The sequence below is a fragment of the Formica exsecta genome, unplaced genomic scaffold, assembly GCF_003651465.1.
Source record: "Formica exsecta isolate Colony F162 unplaced genomic scaffold, ASM365146v1 scaffold353, whole genome shotgun sequence".
NCBI classification, from domain to species: Eukaryota; Metazoa; Arthropoda; class Insecta; order Hymenoptera; family Formicidae; genus Formica; species Formica exsecta.
The window spans coordinates 224,747-234,234 of NW_021850780.1; the positions used below are offsets into that span (position 1 = coordinate 224,747).

At 32.5% G+C, this 9,488-nt stretch overlaps 1 protein-coding gene across 4 annotated transcripts in view; it reads left to right on the top strand.

Annotated features, from left to right (window-relative positions):
- The window catches only part of LOC115238655 (sn1-specific diacylglycerol lipase alpha), a 45,458-nt gene that overhangs the window by 8,140 nt on the left and 27,830 nt on the right, over positions 1–9,488 (top strand). The gene's annotated exons all lie outside the window — the stretch shown is intronic.

Here is a 9,488-nt window from a genome sequence, read left to right on the forward strand (position 1 = left end):
CGAAACGGCAAGTTAGGATAAGAGATGCAGAAAGTGCAGAGGATAATGATAGAAATATAAGAATAAATTTATTATGCTAATCCTATTAATTTTACATTAATTTGTTTGAGAGTTATTTAAAATTAATTGCTAGCTGTAGACAGTTAATACGTTTTTTTTTTTAATTTAAATTTGGGGAAGAGGAAAATCTCTGAAAAAATATACAAAATTTTTTGTGCGAATGATATAAAGATGAATTGTTTTTTAAAATCTTCTTTTTTTGTATAATTGTTTAACGATGCAATATTTTAATAAATGATACAAAATACATAACTCTTGTATATCAGTTTCGAGGATACGTTTAATATTTTATAGCGCAGTTTAATTCGCTAAAAATATGTTAAATTATTAATACTAGTTCAACAAATAATTAAAATTGCATCAGATGGTAGATACATATATCATACTTGCATTAATCGCAAAACTCTACACGACCGTTTAATGTTTTAAGAATTCTCATGAAAGTCGATTTATATACGGGATGATGAAATTATGTAAATAACCGGGGAAAGGGCGAATCGAAAAACTTTTTCGAAAGAGCCTTCGCGAAAGGAAAATTGCAGTTTTCTATCCGAGGAGAGTAATCAGTTTTAAAACGCGTGTTTACAATCTGTTATCTCGGGTGAAATTACGCAACTGCGGGACAAGAAACTGCGTGTGGCTAGACGAAATCGTTCCCGTGATTTTTCTACTCTGGCTCTCTTCTCGTGAATGCTCTTTATTTATAGATGTAATGAGCAATGTGTTTCTTGTGCGAAAGCGTGCAACCCGCGCGATAAGAGCTTCCTTGTTTTAATTTTTATATACCTTTCATGAATAGTTCGAGGTCGATTTTTTATTGTTGTACGATAATACGTACGGCGAGATTAAAATGTAGATCTATTCATTTCTGTATTAAAAATACTCGTGTATTCTGTGTATATCGAGCTAAAAATATGTACAAGTTTTTTTCTATACCTTTTGTAGTTAGAGAGTGAAACAAATGTTTTGAAAAAAAAAAGAGAAAGGGTTCGCGAATGAAGGGATCAGAAAATTCTCGGTCATATCCTTTAATTTCGAAATGTCATAAAAATTTGCAACTCTTGCATATATAGCAAACATGTCACAATTTTTTAAATATTATGAAATATTATCTTATTATCAGCGAAATAATAATCCGATTTTGAAATTATAAATTATGAAATATTTTTTACGATTTTGTATAGAAAGTATCGTTTAAAAAATATATTTATGTATATATGATTCATTTTCGTTACATAATATCACTTTTTTGTGTTTAAACATCTCTGCAAGAAAACTCGAAATAAAAATTATTGACGACTGTTCGTTATATCGTTTAAATACGGTATTATTATAATTTCCCATTGTGTAATTTGATAGCACTGGCAAACAGTGATCACCACATATTGTTGTCATATCAATTTCATCTACATATGTGTGATGGTCTTTTATGAGACTTTTTTTTATCTCTCTCATGTGTTTTCCATTTCAAATATGCAGAGACGATTCGTGATTGTGAAAACTGTGTATATATGCATGTCGTCAAAACTTTATAATTCTAACATTCACCATTAAAACTCGCGGAACATTTTGTGAAATTCGCGTCATTCACGTTATTCTCTGGTGGATAATTTCGTCGGACTCGTAAAATTCGAATGATAATCTGACGAGAGAGAGAAGGAGACACTATTATATTCGAGAAATATTAGTCTCTCTTCCTTCGAAAACTTTTCGTTTATATCCTATAGTTTAAGTGGCAGAACTCTGTCATAACAGTATAAACTATATTCACGGGCGGAAAGTATAATCGGCACGTATATAACGCACGTGTATAACGCTTCTACATCGTGATAAACAACACGGTTAATTAAAATTTCAGGAAAGGCGAGAAATGAAAATTCTGCGTACGACGGCATCTGCTATTGCTGTTCGCGTGCTTTTTCTTTTATGCAAATTTAACACCTCATTCCATCTAATAATGACTTACGTGTGTCTCTTGAAAGAAAAACGTCATCTATTTTCCCTAACAATATGCATGACTATGAATTACATAACGGGAATTGTATTCCATCCAAAAGAGATCAAAGAGTAATTATCGATAGACGAACATCGATAAAATTTGTACGTTAAATACATTTACAATTTATACGCAAGTTAGGCGAAGAAGAAGATTTATACAAATTGCAAATGCAATTAATAATCGACATATTCTTTTTATTGCGATTTCTTTTATTGTAATTTTTTTATCAAATTATTTTTTGATGTAATGCAAATAAACGATGCGCGACAATATGTCATATATTTTTCCGGGAATATCTTTGCTTTTGCATGTTCTGCACGTTACTTTTCACATCACGTTTCTTTTCTCGACTAACATTCCTTCTCCCGAGTGGCCTGTTTTGAAGTTCTGACTTTTCGAATGGAAAAATCACCGCGTCGCTTTCCGCAGAAAACGCACACGCCACCGGTCGCAAAAGTGATTTTACGTCGGCTGTTGGCTCAAGCTCTCCTCGTGCATTTTGACATGCACTCAACGCATTTCGATAAACGAGGGCAGAAAGATCTGTGTCATTTCGTTACGTTTCGCGGTAAAATCGATGTAAACGTAATCTATGTTTCGATGTAAAATATGTTTATGTATTGTCGATGTCGCGGATAAGTTTAGAAAATACTGAGATAAAGACGACGAATTGCAAAAAAAGGTGCACATATCCATAGTTGGATTTAATGTGCGAAACAGACCGTCAAATGGCACCGCGTGACATTTCACATTTCGAAAATATTAACCCCCGAGTGTGCTACTTTGCACGACGTAACTGACATGATGAAGTCGAGCCGCGCGATATAAACATGTATACATTTTATTTTAATTCGATTTTCCATCATACTTTACCTCTCGTACTGAATAGGAAAGAGATTAATTTTTTTTATCATTGCCGTAAACAGAAATTTTCCACATGTGCTCGGAAAATTTTTATTGCCTTTTTATTTATCGCGAATCTCGTTAAATAACATTTAAAAATTTTCGTGCATTTCATGCGTCTGTGACACACACGATTTGGCCTGATAAACTAATTCTCGCGGGGTAAAGGGGCACTATTGATCCATGGTGTCGATGTCACGTGAAATCTGATATGGGTACGAAAATAGGGATCGTTCGCAATCTTTCCGTCGTCACGGGAGCCAACAGTCAAACGAGTAATCGTAGGAAATTAGCCGTGAATATTATTTCGAATTCAACGTGCCGATGTTGCGTTGAACAAATAGGTATATAATTTTTATTTATAACTACATTATAAATAATAATAAGATTAATAATATGCAAATATTTCTCTCTTGATATATTGTACGCTGTAATCAGTGATCAAATTTCATAAAATTTATTCAAATTTATCAAAAGTAAAATTTTATGACTTGTAGAATCACACAGAATGTTTCTTGTCAAGTGTCTTAATTTTTTACACTTTTCGTTTCGCGTTTGTTTCCTGGATTTAAAATAAAGTATTCTGAGATGGTACGAGACACATTAAGAGATTAAAAATATAAATTCTTGTTTTCTCGAAGCCCGGCAACATCCTTGTTCCGCGTCTCCAAAATGTCAAAGTTAATAAAAAGATTGATCAATACGTTGTGTGGACGCTCGCGACCGAGGCCTAGCTTTTGTCTCCGTTTCTACATCCTCTCTCTTTCTATATGCGTGCTATGAATCATTTAAGGGTGACGCTATACTTTAGCGACACGTGTGTGCTATCATTGTGTGTTCGCGCTCGATGCCGCGTTGATCCCCAAACCCCCATTTACATAGGATATAGTCTAAAGCCTGTACAATATAATTTAATATGAAATATTGCGATGTAACATAATGAAAATGAATCCAATCACGATTTTGATAATAATTGATGATTTCAAAATTTTAATCCACAAATATAATTTTAAAAATATCTTAATCTTATTTATCTTATTTTTGAATTAATTTCGAGTATATGCGATCTTTACTCTTTAACGAAAAAAAGTTTAATCTTATTAAATTAACAAAATATATTTAGAGCGAAAAAGCTATTAAGAGATAAATGTTAGTAATTTTTAGAGATTTTTCTGGCGAGAAATAGAATAATGAATTATTTTGCGAATTAATATATGCACAAAATAATGTACACGAGTATGATTCATTTATTTTTCACTGCTTTTATCTTCGTACAATAACAGATTTGTCATCATTATATAAATTTACTCTTTGAAAGAGATTTGTAAAAAAATATTTTTTTTAAATATATGCAGTTTGTTATTTTTCTAATTAAATTAAAAAAAATATATATATTAAACAATTCTAATAAATTAAAATATATTAATTATAATTCTTTGATGGTACCATTTAATCACATCGAAAAGCTCTTCGAGTGAATCCAAAGTCCGCGGTAAAATCATGAAAATAATTGGTGATACATTGATACGATAATAATATCAATTTTATCATATGTGCATACAATAAATAATGAAATTTCAACTCACTGTCAAAATTTCTACTAAATTACAACACTGTTTATCGCGCACAGCATTGGCGTCATGTTTATCGACATGATTAATTGAAATTGATCTTGTGACCGAGAAGACAGAAATCGCGCTTCGTGCGCTCTCGGAATGTGGAGGAAAGTAGGTGATTATTAGTGCGTTAAAGTCTCTTTCTCGGTTACACGAACTATTGAAAAAAAAAAAAAAGAAAAGTATTGTAACATTATCCGCATATGCACGTGCACCAAATACTATTTTTTCTTCGTCGTGCGGACAGCTAAATATAGATACGAGTCTATAAACTCCCTCTTACTCTTTCTTTCGTCGAGGATTTAAAGCACACTAAGTACATACGATCGTCGCGTGACATTCAATTTTCACTTTAGATACGAACGTCAGCGATCTTGTTATTTAATTTCTGATTTTATTGCTTTATTTATATATGGAAAGGAAAGCGTGATAGAATTGACTCTCCGTGTGATTTCAAATTAATTTCGAGATCATTAACCTGTTACATGTTTCTTTTCATTCGCAAACGGAATTTACTTTTTAATTATTTTTATTGTTATTTATAATTATATCATTATATAATATTATTATTTTTATAATCGAGTTTATATAATTTCTTTAACGTCATTATATTAGTATAAGAAGGAATTTGTTTTATTCGCAGATCCATTATTGAATTTAAAATGCCGATGCTTCGATGGACACGTTTTGACTAATCAATAAAAATTATCTCAAGTGTTTTTTTTTACGTTTCTTTATTGTTTCTTTATTTTTTTTTGTACTGGCTACAGTACAATTTTTCGGCTATCATGGATCTTTTATTTATTTTAATTTATTCGCCATTTGACTTATTAATTACTTATTCTGTTGTTTTCGATAAATAAACTTTGTAATAATAACGCGTACTGCATCTCAATGAGAACATGAATATTGAAAAACACGATATGAATAATCTATAGAGTTTGAAAAGTTATTATGCACTTGATAATTATACCGAAAGAAAAAGATTTGTTTGTTGATGTATTCTTTCAGAGAACTAAGGCTCTCCATCATTTTTACACGTCTTATATTTGTATATTATATAATATTCCTTCTTTCTCGAGTTCTCGATTGCGGTCCATTTAACTATCGCGAAAGATATGAAAGTTTAGTTTGACGAGTGACAACCGCTCATCGCAAAATAATCTAAAATAGACGCATCACAATGTTATCCTCCCGCGCACTGTCAATTCTCTTCCCCATCTTGACTTCCCGATCGATGACACAAAATTTTTCTTGACACCTTGATGTCTCGTCAATATATCTAAAACCCGCTTTGGACGATCTATAATTCGCGATAAACTACAAAATTTATTCATAATTTTACATGTGTATCGCATTTTTTAATATATATGATATGTATTTTATATATTTATGTATTTTACTTCTTCAAATGTTTTCTATATTACATATTACATATTACATGACATGCAAAATTATAGGTGGTATTCGGTCCTGAATTTTGTCATGTATTATACAATAGATCGTCTTAAGAAGGTTCCAGCGATCGATTTATTTTATAGGATACATAATCGATTACGGAAATAAGAAAAATCGATTGAATGAAAGTTTGGACTAAGAATATATGTGATATTTTAACAAATCCATCAAATTGTATGGAGGAAGGGAGATAAGATATTTACGTCAGCGAGATAATTGTATCATAAATATTTTCTCTCGCACGCTTAGGGATACTCTCGAGATTTTCTCGACGAGACGAGACCAGTAACCATCCGGCTTGCACGCGCGAGCGTGCGATATGTCTTATTCATGAGCCTGATGTCACCTTATCACGCAACTGGGTCGCTGCGATTCATTGCGTTTTGTACTTTGACACGCGTGCGTGACTCGCGACGACAATCGCGATGATTCGGTCGTCATAATTCAACTCGCACGGAGGAACGACGAACTTTTCCGTCCGGTATCAACCGCGGACACACACAATTGCGAAAGTTTACGGACATTTTGCGGTTGTATAATATTTCGCGACGTCGCTTTTTCTGATAGCGATAAGTAAATTACCGCGACGCGACGTACATTTCTCGCTGTTATCTAGTACGATTCGGTATGTCATCGAATTTTACTTAGAATCGAAACGTGTCACGCGACGACGTTCTAAAAATCGACATCTAAAAAAAAAAAAAAAATTTTTTTTTTTTAGGAAGGGAATTGATTTATATCTAATTTTTCAATTTGGAGAAAATTAAGCATTTCTTCAAAAATAAAATTTACGGATTCACATTTTTGTATATGACAAGATCGGTATATGGATTCTCGCCAGGCATTTTCTCATTTACATCAAAGACGCGGTTTTATAAACACGTCACGATTTTATGAATGTGACTATAATGTTGCCATAAATCAAGCTGCCTGCGCGCGAAGTACATTAATTGCGGACTATAGCTTTACGCATACGTCTCTCGCGCTTTGAAACGGCTTGGCCGACAAATGATGCTTTGATAGAACAAGTCAATTCGCGATATTATCTAATATCCTATTTCCTTCCCCAAGAAAGAAAGAGATTCATAAATAATAGATCGTTGAAATATCTTGGAATATAATCGAATACGAGTGATTCTTCTGATATCTTACATACTTAATTAGAAATTATTTTTAAATAATCATATATTTAACTCGAACAAAATCGAAAGGAATATTTCCTTCTTCTCAAATTATTTTACCATGTGAATAAATAATTAATGATGATTCTCTTTTTTTGAATATAATTTTATCTTATTTCTTAACATTTTTAATAAAATAATTTCGCCAAGCTTGCACTTGAAATATAAGCAATGAAATAGAAAAAATACAGAAAGCATGAGATAAAAGAACGCAATTGTACGGAGCTACACGATTTGTTTGAATCACATGTCACACGTCAGTACTCCGAGCGCGACTTTCGATTTTTTTCGAACAAATGGTCCATCCTTAGTTGGGGGTAGTCGAAAACAACAGGGTGCACTACTACCAAACGATTTCGCATCCCCTGGCACGAGCACGAGGGTGCAGGGATCCTTTTGCCTCGTCGATGCAAATCCACCCGCATTCCCTCCGCGAAATTCACCATACGGCTCTTCCCTTTGGATCGTAGAATCCATGTACAGGGTATGCCAAAAGTGATATCTGCAGCGAAGATCCTCTTCATTTCTCTCTCTCCCCCTCTCTCTCTCTCTCATAAAATGCAATTCTTTTAACGTTCTCGACTAATGTCGTATTTAATGATACGTCGATAATTAAACTTGAAATAAGACTTCTGTCGTAAAGTAGACCACGCTTGAAATTAATTCCAGATATTAATTCTTCCGATGATTATTTATATTTCTCAAAATTAAACCTTAGATTAAACCCACTTAATTTTCAGTAGCATAAGACTGGAAAATTATTAATGTTTTAATATTAAAGCAATAGCCATTTATCTTGTTCGTTTAAATGGATCCATTTTTGAGACACCCTGTACAACGTGCGGGTGCTTCGCGGCGATAAATGGCCCTTTGTCCCTCGTAACGTAAGAGAGGTGGCCATGCCGGAATATAAATGGTCGCCCAGATGGAATTTTTGGAACACTCGGCTCAAACTCCTAAGCTTCGGGTCTGTTTTTCTCTCGAGGCCGGTTGTCATTAATGACTCTTTTTAGTTTGATTTTTTATCGCGCATCTTGAAAAAGTAGAGTTCAATCTTAGACTATTAAGGATCTTATGTAAGTAGATTTTATCGGGAGAAAAAATGTCGGCAACAAATTTTGATACAAATTTTCTCTGTCTGTTTCTACATTACATTGATAGAATTTGATAGAATTCGATAATTGTCGGAATCAATCGTTATACCATCTTGCAAAATCGTCTCCTCGCTTTTATTTAGTTTCACTCTCGTTGCAGCGATCAATTAATCGTCGAGTTTATATCACGGAGATTGCTTTTTCACGTGCAATCGCCGTTATGTGTGAATTCGCGCACGGTTATAGTCGCAGTAGTGAATTTTCATTATACTATTTTGATCTCGCGATATTTTCCGATACCATGCTTATTGTTACAGCGATTGCGAGCATTGGACACGATCATCGGACTGATTTCGAATCTCGTAATTTTATCTGTAATTATTCTTTATATAGATTAGAATATTTTTAAATAGTAACAAAAAAATTTTATATACATTTATACGATTATATACATATAATCTATAGTTATATATTAATTAAAATATTAATGCGTGTAATGTATATTACATATACAATATATATTTTAAAAATTTTAATACATTATATTTCAATTATTATGCAAGAATCGTGGCCGTCTTTGTACAGATTTTATATAGTCGAATTTATGCTGTATCTGACTGATTAATGCTAACGACATTAAACTGACTTCGCTGCTTCACGCAATGCGAAATATACAGGTCGGTTATGTTGCACGTTATATGCACCTCACACACGCATAAATTGTTGTATAGTTCACTCGCAAGGCGGCTAATTCAATTAAATTCATGTTTGCGAAGGATTTGAAGCATCGCTCATGATAACTCATAAGGATTCCCCGATAAGCGAAATCTACTTGTTTCGAGACGATATTTCTTTAAAACGATAAATAAAACAAAAAGTAATTTGATACACGCTTACTAATATAATAGGGGGGAGGGGATTATATTTTATAACATTGATCTATGAGATACAAATGTACCCAAATTATATGTACAAAGCTTATAAAATAACTCAAAATAATATTTCGGAAAATAGAATTATAACGCGAAAAATAGAATTATATAATATATTATGATATATATATAAAATTAATTTTTTATTTGATCTTTTATTTAATTTTATTTAAATAAAAAATTAATAACCTCCGAAAAAAAATTTTGTTTATGTAAAATGGTTTTTATAAAATATGGTATATATG